Consider the following 12,819-nt stretch of genomic DNA (forward strand, 5'->3'; position numbering starts at 1 on the left):
TAAATCATGATTTTCTCAGTCTCAATAAACAAAGTACTTAAGAAATTAATTATACAAGAAAGACATGAACTTATCAAAAAATTAATGTTTGTTCAGTTTTGGTGACTTTAAAACTTTAAAAAAAAAAAAAAAAAAAAAAAAAAAAAAACCTTTGATTGTCACTGTATTTGTGAACATTTTTTAGCATGATTAAATTAAGTTTACTTCGTAATGCATATAAAAAGGTTCCTCCCATATTTACAAACTACAAGCATTAAGTAGAAAAACAAATCTGATGCATATGATCAAGAACCAATAGCATAAAACGGAGGGGCTTATAGTTTCCGTCCGGTTTTAGCGCTATGACTTCGCGCTTCAACGAATTTCCGCAAAACGGGAACATATTTTCCACGTATCGGTATGAATTGCGCAACTGAAAATTGCTTAAATATCAGGGGCTCGTTTCTCAAGAAGTCGTAGATTTGGGCCTAAGTTAGTCCGACTAAGTAAGTTACGCCAAAATTTAGACGGGCCTAAATCGCGTTTCAGAAAGCGGCGTAAGACTAGACCTAAGACTAAGACCTCTCCGCTTAGTACTAAGCATGCACAGATCGCATTTTATTTGGTTTAGAGACTACAATTACATGTGGCGGATCAATTAATATCAAACTTAAACCTAAATACAGAAGTAAAGCACGGAAAGCATGAGCGCGCGTGCATGTTTTCTCTCTTCACCATCTTTCAAACAGATATATTACCCAAAACCTATCTGTATTATCAAGGTCAAAGCATTAAAATTAAACAAGTATTTTTGTATGCTCAGATTAATTTTAAAAAAATCTATATAGGCACAAATTACATATGAAAAACATAAACGTGCATGTACTCGATTGTGATATTCACAATTGTGTTTTATACAATCGTACATTAGAACCCAAACGATGTACATAGCATACATGTATATGTACTTGCGAAAAATTGGAATACATTAAGCATGAGGAACTTTACTGAAGAATTTTCCTTTGAAAATAAGCCATATTGTCTTTTCACCTTGTTTTACATCAAAGTAAATACACATAAGGTAGTGGAAAAGACCTGGAACAGGTTCGTAGCAACTTTTCAAAAGTGGGGGAACCCCCCCCCCCAAAAAAAAAATCTGACAAACAAAAAAAAACCTCTTAACTACCAAAAAGTGGGGGGGGGGGCTTTCCAAATTAATGTGACCAAAAAGCTTCATTAACTGTCCAAGTCAAAAACCTAGTTAACTGTTCAAGTCATGGAATTAATTATGGAATTTGCCAGTTCTCGACCTTACAGCGACAAAAAGTGTGTGTGTGTGTGGGGGGGGGGGGGGGGGCACCAGTATCTGAAGGAAAATTAAATATCGCAAAATACTACACTCAGAAAAAGTGGAGGGCCGGGGCCCCCTAGCCCCACCGCTACCTACGGACATGTGGAAAATTCAACAATTATGAAATCATATGTTATTAAAATATGGATAAGAGATTTTTGAAAATTTATCACCTGTATTGAATTTATAATTTCATAACAGAATAATCACTTCAAACTGAATTAGATTTCTTGGCATTCAAGCTGATACATGTATTATAATACATGTATTACACTTTGGACATACAGTATAACACTGATATCGATATGATGATTTACACAGTCCATGTAGAAATACGCATATATACAACATTTCCATTAGCACACGTATTCTCAATAAAGGTTTGCAAAAGCTTAATCAGTTTTTAATCAATTTCTTGTAATCCATATTACAGGCAAACAATATGGTATTTTAATAAATTTCTGAAATATTTTCATTCAATATATTTCCATTCGGGATCAGATTTATTTAGATCGGGAAAGGAACAAATTTCAACATCACCATCTCTTTCTTTGAAATCTAGTTGCCCCGTTTCAATTTCTATAAAGAATATGATCATATACTATTTTTTTTATAGATGCTGAACGTTTCTTGAAGATTTTATCTAGATTTAAAGATATTAACAATTCAGGAATTTCATATTCATAAATACTTTTAGATAAGCAAAATTTCTTCTTCATGATGTTTTATGAGTATAATGCATTAGATGACAGCAAATTTGAAACTCTGTTTCTCATTTACAATAAAAAAAAACATTTTTAACACGTTATTGGCCACTTTCTTTTTAAATGCATTTAATATAAAGTGTTTATCTGATAAATTGATCAAAAGACACTCTCAAATAAATTCGTCTGAGAAAAGTACGATTGATTGTAAATTAATTAAAAACAAGTACCTATTTTTAAAAAAATGATAGACAAATCTGCACATCTTAAACGCAATGACAGTTCATACTTTGAAATAGGAAAAAAAAATCAGCATTACGGACAAGATAATTAAATACTGGAACATTTTACGAATTCATATTTTTCTGTTCTATAATTTTATATTTAATTAAAGGGGAAATTAAGGTAAAAGGTGCATTAACTTAATTGATGGCATAATTACCGAATATTTCTTATTAGGCCAAAATAAAATTATTGTTTGTTTCGAATTGCCTCCCACCTCATTGAAATGACCCCTCCTGGAAAAATGATGGGTGATACCCTTTACAAAAAGGCAGAAAATAATGTGTTCATTCCTTATTGAGATTTTGTCATCAATTCTTATTTTAACTTCAATTTTGAAAAAAAAAATAATTTCCCTCCCTCCCTCCTCGATCTGAAACCTCCCAGGCGGCAATTCCAAACAAACAATTTTTTAAGGAGGACCTTATCGAAAATATATTAAATGTATATTGTTTGAGGAGTTTTTTTTACAAAAAACATTATCCAATTCAAAAATTAAACATTATCAGGGACCCAGTGTGTGGGGGAGATGAGGAAGGTGGGGGGGGGGGGGGGTAGGTAATTGAGTAACCAAAATATTCAGCAAACTTTAATAGTACAAGAAAACAAATACTGAAAGTGCAGGTCAGCCTAAATTACAAGTTAATTTTAAACAGAAAACACCATTACTGAAAAAGCGGGAGGGTTGCAGCCCTCTCCCCCATACTACGCGTGCCTGTTTTTTTTTTTTTTTTTAACCCGGGCACTTCTTAATATCTTACCCAATTTCACAATTCATTCTTACTTACAAATTTCTAGTTCATCAAACCTTTTAACGGAAAAAGTCTGCATCCTCGCTGGATTTTTACTACCTTTCTATTTACCTACATAATAATTGAAATTTCCCTATTTTTCGCATATCATATATGTACATGAATAGGTATTATATCATATACATACAAAATAATTATTCTTTTATCTCTTTATGATCAAAACACTTGCCACTTTTTTCAAGTTGTGTACAGACTAAGAACTTACGCCTACTCATGAGCAGGCGTAGATTTAAGCTTAACTTTAGTCTCGACCAAGTCTGCGCCTTTTTGTGAAACGCTACTTAGTCCGATTTATGGATTTAGTCACTGACTTAGTCGGACTAACTTAGGCCCAATTCTACGACTTTTTGAGAAACGAGCCCCTGGGGCTCGTTTCTCAAAAAGGCCTACGACCGGGCGTAAGCTTAGTCCGGACTAAGTCAGTGACTAAACCCAAAAATCAGGCTAAGCAGCGTTTCACAAAAAGGCGCAGACTTCGTCGAGACTAAAGTTAAGCTTAAATCTACGCCTGCTCATGAGTAGGCGTAAGTTCTTAGTCTGTTCACAACTTGGGAAAAGTGGCAAGTGTTTTGATCATAAAGAGATAAAAGAATAATTATTTTGTACGTATACGATATAATACCTAATATACCTATTCATGTACATACATGATATGCGAAAAATATGTGAAATTTTCAATATTATGTAGGTAAATAGAAATAAGTAAAAATCCAGCGAGGATGCAAACTTTTTTCCGTAAAAAAGGTTTGATGAGCTGGAAATTTCTAAGAATTTTGAATTGTGAAACTGGGTAAGATATTAAGAAGTGCCCAAGTTTTTTCAAAAAAAAAAAGGCACGCGTAGTTAAGGGGTGGGGGCTGCAACCTCCCGGTTTTTCAGTAATGTTTTTTTTTTCTGTTAAAAATTAAGTTGTAATTTAGACTGACCTACACTTTCAGTATTTGTTTTCTCATACTGTCAAAGTTTGCTGAATATTTTGGCTAATCAATTTATTGTACCTACCCCCTTCCCCATCTCCCCCACACACTAATAATTTTTAATTTTTGAAATGGATAATGTTTTTTGAAAAAAAAAATCTTCAAACAATATACATTTAATATATTTTCGATAATAAGAAATATTCGGTAATTATGCCATCAATTAATTTAATGCACCTTTTACCTTAATTTCCCCATTAAATAAATATAAAATTTATAGAACAGAAAAAATATGAATTTGTAAAATGTTCCAGTAATTAATTATCTTGTCCGTAATGCTGTTTTTTCCCTATTTCAAAGTATGAACTGTCATGGCGTTCAAGATGTGCAGATGGGTCTATTTTTTTTAAATAGGTACTTGTTTTTAATTAATTTACAATCTATCGTACTTTTCTCAGAGGATTTTTTTGAGAGTGTCTTTTAATCGATTTATGAACAGATAAACACTTTATATTACATGCATTTGAAAAGAAAGTGGTCAATACCGTGTTAAAAATGTTTTTATATTGTAAATGAGAAACAGAGTTTCAAATTTGCTGTCATTTCCTGCATTTTATAAATCCTCTTTTCTCATAAATCGCATATCAAGAAGAAGAAATTTTGCTTATCTAAAATATTTATGAATATGAAAATCATGACTTGTTAATATCTTTAAATCTAGATAAAATTTTCAGCCAGAATAATCAATTCAAACTGAATTAGATTTCTTGGCATTCAAGCTGCAATATGTATTAAATACATGTATAACACTTTGGACATACATGTACAGTATAACATTGAAATCGATATGATAATTTACACAGTCCATGTAAAAATATGCATATACAACATTTCCATTAGCACATGCATTCTCAATAAAGTTTTGCAAAAGCTTAATTAAATTTTAATAAATTTCTTGTAATCCATATTACAGGCAAGCAATCTAATATTTTTATAAATTTCTGAAATATTTTCATTTAATATATTTTTAGTCGGGATCAGATTTATTTAGATCGGGAAAGGTACAAATTTCAACATCACCATCTTTTTCTTTTAAGAGATAAATTCAATAATTAATAAACATTTTACAGGTGATTGAAAATTTGACTTATAAGTCTAAGTAGTTTGTTTCATGATCCTGGGACCTGTTATGAAATTATAAATTCAATACAACTGATAAATTTTAAAAAATCTCTTATCCCTGTTTTAATAATATATATATGATTTCACAATTGTTAAATTTTCCACAGATCCGTAGAACCCGGTGGGGCCAGGGGGCCCCGGCCCTCCACTTTTTCTGAGTGTAGTAGTTTGCTAAATTAAATTTTCCTTCAGATGCTGGTTGTCCCCCCTCCTCCCCACACACTGTAAGGTCGAGCACTGGCAAATTCCATAATTCTATGACTTGGACAGTTGACTACATGTAGCTTTTGACTTGGCAAATTCCATGACTTGGAGAGTTAATTAGGTTTTTTGACTTTGACAGTTAATGAATTTTTTTTTGTCACATTAATTTGGGAGATCCCCCTACCCCCGCAACCCCACTCTTTGGTAGTTTAGGATTTTTGGTGGGCTTGTCAGATTTTTTGGGGAGGAGGTTCTCCCCTCACTTTTGAAACCGTTGCTACGAACCTGTTCAAGGCCTTTCCCACTATATTTATTTTAATGTAAACATAAGTGAAAAGACAATATGGCTTAATTCAAAGGAAAATTACTTCAGTAAAATTCTTCATGCTTATTGAATTCCAATTTTTTGCAAGTACATGTGCTATGTACATCGTTTGGGTTTTAATGTACGATTGTATATCGAAATATCACAATCGAGTACATGAACATTTATGTTTTTCTATTGTAATTTGTACCTATGTAGATTTTTTGAAATTTATCTGAGCATACAAAGATATTTATTTAATTTTAATGCTCTGACCTTGAAAATACGGATAGGTTTGCGTAATATATCTGTTTGAAAGATGTTGAAGAGCGAAAACATGCACGCGTGCTCATGCTTCCCGTGCTTTACTTCTGTATATAGGTTCAAGTTTGATATTACTTTGATCCGCCACATGTAATTGTAGTCTCTAAACCAAATAAAATACGATCTGCGCATGCTTAGTATTTAGCAGAGAGGTCTTAGTCTTAGGCCTAGTCTTACGCCGCTTTCTGAAACGCGATTTAGTCCCGTCTAAATTTTGGCGTAACTTAGTCGGACTAACTTAGGCCCAAATCTACGACTTTTTGAGAAACGAGCCCCTGGGGCTCGTTTCTCAAAAAGGCCTACGACCAGGCGTAAGCTTAGTCCGGACTAAGTCAGTGACTAAACCCCAAAATCGGACTAAGTAGCGTTTCACAAAAAGGCGCAGACTTAGTCGAGACTAAAGTTAAGCTTAAATCTAGGCCTCCTCATGAGTAGGCTTAAGTTCTTAGTCTGTACACAACTTGAAAAAAGTGGCTAGTGTTTTGATCAAAAAGAGATAAAAAAAAATTATTATTTTGTACTTATACGATATTCATGTACATGTACATATATGATATGCGAAAAATCGTGAAATATACAATTATTATGTAGGTAAATAGAAAGGCAGTAAAATCCAGCTAGGATGCAGACTTTTTTTCCGTAAAAAGGTTTGATGAGCTAGAAATTTGTAAGAATTTTGAATTGTGAAACTGGGTAAGATATTAAGAAGTGCCCGAGTTTAAAAAAAAAAAAAAGCAGTCAGGCGTAGTATTGGGGAGGGGGTTGCAACCTTCCCGTTTTTTCCAGTAATGGTGTTTTGTGTTAAAAATTAAGTTGTAATTTAGTCTGACTTACACTTTCAGTATTTGTTTTCTTGTACTGTCTAAGTTTGCTGAATATTTTGGTTACTCAATTATCTACCCCCCCTTCCCCACCCCCCTCCCACCCACACACACTGGGTCCCTGATAATGTGTTATTTATGATATAGATAATGTTTTTGAAAAAAAAAACTCCTCAAACAATATACAGTTAATATATTTTCAATAATAAGAAATATTCGGTAATTATGCCATCAATTAAGTTAATACACCGTTTACCTTAATTTCCCCTTTAATTAAATATGTGTATAGAACAGAAAAATATGAATTTGTAAAATGTTCCAGTAATTAATTATCTTGTCCGTAATAGTGTTTTTTTTCCAATTTCAAAGGAGTAACTGTCATGGCATATAAGACGTGCAGATGGGTCTATCATTATTTTTTAAACAGGTACTTGTTTTTAATTAATTTACAATCTATCGTACTTTTCTCAGACAAATTTTGTTTGAGAGTGTCTTTTGATCGATTTATGAACAGATAAACACTTTATATTACATGCATTTGAAAAGAAAGTGGACAATAACGTGTTAAACATGTTTTTTTTTTTAATTGTAAATGAGAAACAGTTTCAAATTTTTCTGTCATTTAATGCATTATACTCATAAAACGTATCAAGAAGAAGAAATTTTGCTTATCTAAAAATATTTATGAATATGGAAGTCATGACTTGTTAATATCATTATATCTAGATGAAATCTTCAAGAAACATTCGGCATCTATAAAAGAAATACATGTGTTTACGAATTGAGAGTGTTTGAGAATTCATGAGGACATGAACTACGACGCTTAATTCACGCGTTCGCCGGCGTTAGCGCTTCATGATAAATATGCAGGCGTGAAGCGGTGTAGTTCATGTGCCTCATGAATTCGCAAAAATTAAATTCATATCTTATATTTACATTATTTTTCTGATGACTTGCCACATATTTTTGTCATTCAACGATCATTTTTGAAAGAAAATAAAGTTTGCACTATAATAGTTGACTTTAATCACATCACAATGGAAATATTCTTACTCATCCCAAGGTAGTCCATGAGAACATGAACTTTTTTTAATTTGCAAAAGATGTTGAGGAAAAATATTTGAAAAAACTAAATATAATATGATCATATTCTTAATAGAAATTGAAACGGAACCACTAGGTTTAAAACAAAAAGATGGTGATGTTGAAATTTATACCTTTCCCGATCTAAATAAATCTATTGGCAAATAGTTCGCAGGTTACTGAAGGGTTCTAAGCCATCACACTCTGTTCCATCTCTAAAAGAAGATAATGCCTATGTATTTACAGATGAAGGGAAATGTGAATTACTGAATGCTTATTTTTGTAAAGTTTCTTCTAATGATAACATAGATAAAGACCTTCCCGAATTCGAAACAAGGACAGAGGCCAAACTTGACAATACCACAATAGACGAAAATGAAATTATGGATATTATCGAAATTTTAGATTCTAAAAAAGCCTCCGGTCCCGACAATTTTAGTCATATTTTAATAAAAGAAATAAGTAATGAAATTGCAATCCCTCTAAAAATTCTGTTCAATAAATCTCTGAAAACTGGGAAATTTCCATGTGTTTGGAAACATGCTAATGTTATTCCTGTCTTTAAAACGGGAGAGAAATCAAACCCATCAAACTACAGACCAATTTCCTTGTTGAGTTGTATGGGGAAAATCCTTGAAAGAGTAATGTTTAAATACATCTATAACCATTTAGTATCACATAAACTGTTATATAACCTACAAGCTGGATTTATGCGTAGACATTCAACAGTCACCCAGTTAATAGAAATTTATCTTAACATTTGTATTGCTTTAGACAATAAAGAAGTCACCTGCTTTGCTTTTTGTGATATCAGTAAGGCATTCGATACGGTTTGGTTGAAAGGCTTAAAATACAAATTAGAAAAATACGGGTTTGTGGGTGAAGTTCTTGCTTGGTTAAATGATTATCTTACTGGTCGATCACAGCAGGTCAAAATCAAATCATCAAGTTCTTCAGTGGGAAGAACGAAAGCAGGAGTTCCCCAAGGTTCTGTTCTTGGGCCTTTACTTTTTTTAGTATATATAAATGACCTACCATGTGGACTCTCAGGTCTCTCTAGACTATTTGCAGATGACACATCTGTGTCAAACACATCTAAAAACTTGAAAGACTTAGAAAAACTTACTAACCATGATCTAGAAAAAATTAACCAATGGTCAAAAAACTGGCTTGTAAAATTTAATTCTGAAAAAACCAAAATATTAATATTTGGCAGTAGTGAAGATGAAGTATCCAAACTAAGCTTTAAGTTTGACAGTCAAGAAATCATTCCATCTTCTACTCACTGTCATCTTGGACTTTCGAATTCTGGGAAATGGACAAACCACATTGATAATATTATTAAAAAGGCTTCAAAAGAAACTGCAGTTCTTAGAAAATTGAAATTATCTTTAAATCGTGATTTCTTAACAAAGATGTATACTACATTCATTAGGCCCTTATTTGAATATGCATCAGAAGTATGGGATAATATTTCTGCAGCTGACTGTGAAAGGCTAGAGAAACTTCAATTAGAAGATGCACGTATTGTAACTGGACTTCCTATTTACTCCCCCCGTGACTCTTTATATCATGAAACAGGATGGGAAACACTTGCTTATAGACGAGAAAAGAGAAAGTTATGTTTAATGTTTAAAATAAAACATGGTCTCGCGCCAGACTATTTATCGAATCTATTACCTCCTGAAGTCTCAGAAATAACCCAGTATGATTTACGAAATTGTAATAATATTGTTATACCCAAATGTAGAACGAACTTATTAAAAAAAATTCCTTCTTTCCATCTACAATATCATTATGGAACGCCTTGCCCTCTGAAATCAGAAACCTTGAAACTGTAAATGCTTTCAAAAAAAGACTTCTTAAATGTGAATCTCCCCCAAAATATTTTTCTTTTGGTGAAAAGAAAATAAACTCAATTCTAACTAGAATGAGACACAATGTGAGTCTCCTTAAGTCAGACCTGTTCAAAGTCAGGCTTTCAGATAACACTCATTGTTCTTGTGGATATACCAATGAAAACACTGAACACTTTTTTTTGTATTGTAAGAATTATGCTGAAATAAGAGCAGAATTATTTCACACTATAAGAAATAACAAAGGAACAATAGACCTTGACACAATTCTATTTGAGGACTCAAACTTGGGACAACAAAATAATATGAACATAGCTAAAGCCGTACACAAATATATTAAAAAATCGAAAAGATTTTTATGAATACCCAGCGTAACCATTCTGTATCTATTACAACCCCTTTCCTTTCTTTCTTTGCACCCCCACCCTTTTCTTATTTCCCTGCACTTTTTTTGTATTGTACATTTGTTGGTTGTACATCACGTGTATATGTATATGTCATTTTGTTTGTGTTGGAGAGGACAATTCTAAGTTGGTAAAACTTGTGTCCAATCCTATTGATTATGTTTCAATAGAATATGTTTAAATACAAAAAAAAAAAAAAAAAAAAAAAAAAAAAAAAAAAAAAATCTGATCCCGACTGGAAATTATTAAATGAAAATATTTCGGAAATTTATAAAAATACTAGACTGCTTGCCTGTAATATGGATTAGAATAAATTAATTAACTAATTAAAATATATATTTTATATTATTGATAAACTAAAAATACTTGATTGACTAATTAAGCTTTTGCAAATCTTTACTGAGAATGTGTGTGCTAATGGAAATGTTGTATATGCGTATTTTTACATGGATTGTGTAAATTATCATATCGATATCAATGTTATACTGTATGTCCAAAGTGTAATACATGGTAATACATGTTTTATAATACATGTATAAGTTTGAATGCCAAGAAATTTAATTCAGTTAGAATTGATTGTTATGAAATTATAAATTCAATACAACTAATAAATTTTCAAAAATCTCTTATCCATATTTTAATAATATATGATTTCATAATTGTTAAATTATCCACAGGTCCGTAGAACGCGATGGGACCAGGGGGCCCCGGCCCTCCACTTTTTCTGAGTGTAGTAGTTTGCTATATTAAATTTTCCTTCAGATGCTGGTGCCAACCCCTCCCCCACCCCATTTTGTCGCTGTAAGGTCGATCACTGACAAATTCCATAATTCCATGACTTGGACAGTTAATAAGGTTTTTGACTTGGACAGTTAATGAAATTTTTTTTTTGGGGGGGGGGGGTCCCCAACTTTTGAAACCGTTGCTACGAACCTGTTCCAGGCCTTTGCCACTACCTTATGTGTATTTATTTTAACATAAAACATAAGTGAAAAGACAATATGGCTTATTTTCAAAGGAAATTTACTTCAGTAAAGTTCTTTATGCTAAATGTACTCCAATTTTTCGCAAGTACGTATGCTATGTACAACGTTTGGGTTTTAATGTACGATTGTATATCACAATGGAGTACATGCATGTTTATGTTTTTCAAATGTAATTTGTATCCATAAAGATTTTTTAAAATTTATCTGAGCATACAAAAATAGTTATTTAATTTTTATGCTGTAACCTTGAAAATATGTATACAGATTGGTTTGCATAACATATCTGTTTGAAAGATGGCGAAGAGAGAAAACATGTACGCGCACTAATGCTATCCGTGCCTTACTTCTGTATTCAGGTTTAAATTTAATATTAATTTGATCCGCCACATGTAATTGTAGTCTCTAAACCAAATAAAATACAATCTGTGCATGCTTAGTACTTAGCGAAGAGGTTTTAGTCTTAGACCTAGTCTTACGCCGCTTTCTGAAACGCGATTTAGGCCCGTCTAAATTTTGGCGTAACTTCCTTAGTCGGACTAACTTAGGCCGAAATCTACGACTTTTTGAGAAACGAGCCCCAGGTGTCTACTTACAAAAGGTTGACATATATGTAGTTTACAGAATATTTACTCAGCTACGTTAAGGACGGCTTGAGTTCATATTTCTGAGGCACAGCGTAGCGAGTATCATTAAAAATTTATGAAGTAACAAAAATTAATTATATCGCATATTGACGCGTAAGCTGTGTACTTTCCCAGATGCAGGTTAAATATAGGAAATATATCTGCATACTATGCAACAAAGAATAAACATTAAGTTTCTTTTTTTCAGTGAATACCAACTTTGTTGAACAAACCACCGTCCTCTGTTAAGATTTGAAAAAAACTATTTTGTGTCAATCGATATTTTGTTTGATTATTCTTTGGTTGCTTAGCAACAGAAAAAAGATGTGCAGACATACACTGTAACCTTTGGTGTTATATCGGGCATATAACGAGACATGCTTTTCGTATTGTATTTGAACAAACAATGTTTGTTTATTGAGGTACATTTATTATTCATGCATAAATAACGAGTTTCGTTTACAGACAGCAATAGTTAAACAAGGATATTGTTTTTATATATATAAAAGTGTAGTTAACCTATTGTATTAATTTCATTTTTCTACAAAAAAGTGATAAAAAGAAGACTTTAAACAGTATAATTCCTCATCGTCCTAAGGACTGGACCAATCATCGGAAGCATCAAATTGGCAAACGATAATGAGTCCGTATATCTGCTTGGTTTTCAAAGACATTTAAGGGTCCTCAATAATATCATTTCTTGTTCATACAATGAACAATGCCCTTCCAAGAATCTGAAAATTGATAAAAAGGTCTGTTAAATCTAGGAAAGTGCATTTGATTGATATTCCTTAAAAACCTGAGATACAACATATAGTTTAATTAATATGGTAATTTATGGTAATTTACTTGGAATCTCCTTACCGATTTCAACATAACATTTCCAAGTATGAGTAGTTCAGACAATGTGAAGGTTAACAACGCGACTATATATGCAGTTGCATTTATTTTGCTATCCACTTCGTTTAAGTCCGCCTCTCAAATGTG

Source organism: Saccostrea echinata, unplaced genomic scaffold (genome assembly GCF_033153115.1).
Source record: "Saccostrea echinata isolate AGI-Se365-2 ecotype Australia unplaced genomic scaffold, CSIRO_AGI_Sech_v1 ptg000004l, whole genome shotgun sequence".
In the NCBI taxonomy this organism is placed as follows: domain Eukaryota; kingdom Metazoa; phylum Mollusca; class Bivalvia; order Ostreida; family Ostreidae; genus Saccostrea; species Saccostrea echinata.